Below are 2,397 nucleotides of genomic sequence, written 5' to 3' on the forward strand. Positions count from 1 at the left end.
ATTGTCTAACTCTGACTCTCTTAGGCTAAGGTCTCCTAGGCAGAAGCCCCTCCTCCCTCAACTGTTAAAGAGTTTCTATGGCTCATACCTGGTGCCAACAGGCAGCCAGGGACCTGCTTGTACACCCTGGTGAGAGGCTGCTGCTAATGGAGAATTCAGAGGGGCTTCGCCTAAGAGGGTAGCCATCTTGGCTGGAGGCTGCCTTGATTTTCTGTGGCTTTTGCCTCGTGTGTGTGTGTGTGTGTGTGTGTGTGTGTGTGTGTGTGTGTGTGTGTATGTGTATGTTTTAACCCACACAGCACTTGGTATCCTTAAGTAGTCTCCCATCCAAGTACTAACCAGGCCTGACCCTGCTTAGCTTCTGAGATCAGACGCGATCAGGCACGTTCAGGGTGGCATGGCAGTAGACTCCTCCTTTGGTTTTGAAGGGAGCAAAGGAAGATGCAGAGCTTTAGTTGGAAGATACGAACATTTGGGTTAGGTTCCCTTCAGAGATTCATTTTCCCCTGATATTTATAAGAGTGATATCATTTTCTTTATGTTCTGTGTGTGTGTGTGTGTGTGCGCGTGCGTGCGCGCGTGTGTGCGTGAGCGCGCACGCGCGCATGCCTAGTCTCATGGAAATACCAGGGGAATGGGAATAATTGCAGTTAGTGGTAACTTGAACTGGGTTGAGTGTGCTGCCACTTAGCAGCAGGGTGACTTTGGATAGGTCTCTTAACCTTTCTGGTTTTTCATCTGTAGAATGGGAGCTATAATACCTGTCTAATTTTTCTCTAAGATTGTTGTGAAAAGCCAGTGAAATATGCATTTGAAAGTGCTTTTGAAATGGCAATGTACTCTGTATACAGTGTTTGTGGCAGATAGCATCCTAGTTTGAATTTAAATGGAATTCAAAACTGTGATAGTTAACAAGAAGAGGGTAAGCAGGGCCAGGACTGGTGTGAGGCAAGCAGGGTAGCTAGGGTGCTAGATTTAAAGAGGCACTCCCCCACAGGGGCATTTATATGTTGGGTCTGAGCCTTCCAGACCCTGAGAGTCAGTGGCTCCTTAAATTTTGCACCTAGCCACCTTGTTTACCTTACCTGAAGAGTATAAGTAAAACAGACACCTGTTAAAATTATAATGTGATACATGTTCATTGTTACGAAGCCCCCCAGTACCTAATCTAACTTTGCAGAAGTTACCACGGGGACAATTTCTGCGGTGGCTTTCCTTACTTTTTATATATGCAACCTTCAACTAGGCTTCTTGTTGTCACCTTAGAGGCAGCACAGAAACATGCAAAAGAAACACAAATCTGATCCCCAAACCTCTTCTGTGTTCTAGATCTTTGTCAAAGGTTTATTTGCAGACTCTGAAGGAGTCACATTAAACCCTGTGACATTTGGGTCACTTTAAACCTTACTTCACCCTGCTTTTTCTCCCATGGTCCAAGTCTTTAGCAACTGTTCCAAGATCTCCATCCCTTCTCTTTCTAAAAACTCCAGGTACCTCTTTTCTTCCACCTCCTGGCTGGCTCAAAAGAGTAATGAGGCATTTCCCTTTACTACTCCATACAAACCATCCTGCAGATTTGGCCTGGCTGGGGTCAGAGGCCTGCGGGTGTGATGGACCAGGAGAGATAGTGCAGATGCAGTGCCGCCCGGTGGCCAGCTGGAGAGGACGGACTTGTTTGCAGGTACAGGCACAATATTCTTGGGAACTGGAAATGCCATGAGGGCCATTTTACCGGAAGTTGAAGTCCTGCATGGATGGCAGGGAGATTGGAGCCAGTAGTGACATTTGGGTCATTGTTAAAGAGACTCCCCGTGTATCTATAGGCTGGTGCCTGGGACACCTCAAGTTATTGTTGCTTTTGAGTGAATTTGCATTTTATGTCTCACACTGTATCTACACAAATTAGAACAACACAGAGGCAATATATCAGGAGCAAGTCATTCTCTAGGCAGTGCTCGTCTGACTTCAGCGACCTCTGCTACAACTGTGTGGCCCATAAGCGATCCACTGAGAAGAGATACTGAAAAGCTGAATGCAAATGAAATCATTAGCTTAATGTCAAGGCGGGTGTGTTCTTCAAAGGAATCCTGGAGTGAGTTCTCACCATACCTAAGAAAAATTCTGTTACCCCTACTCAAGATCCTAAAATGACTGCCTGATGTAACAAATCAACTTCTGGGGCAGCTTGTTAGCCCTTTCTCCATAATAAGACCCACTGTATTATGAATCCTGTTTCCTGCAGTTCTGGTCAGGGCAGGTGCTGTCATCACTATCAGCAAATGGGTATGCCTAATTTCTGCTTCTAAATCTTGGCTTCTGTTTTTCTACCTTCTGAAATGCCACTCCTGCCCCTTTAGTAATCAATGCCTTTCTTAACACCTCTTGTGTCAAGTCCTC

The 2,397-nt window shown here is 45.7% G+C and overlaps 1 pseudogene; it reads right to left on the reverse strand.

The window, feature by feature from the left end:
* Positions 1-290: 290 nt before the first annotated feature.
* LOC111729660 lies at positions 291-409 on the reverse strand (annotated as a pseudogene).
* Positions 410-2,397: the final 1,988 nt, after the last annotated feature.

The sequence above is a fragment of the Pteropus vampyrus genome, unplaced genomic scaffold (assembly GCF_000151845.1).
Source record: "Pteropus vampyrus isolate Shadow unplaced genomic scaffold, Pvam_2.0 Scaffold273, whole genome shotgun sequence".
Taxonomy (NCBI): Eukaryota; Metazoa; Chordata; class Mammalia; order Chiroptera; family Pteropodidae; genus Pteropus; species Pteropus vampyrus.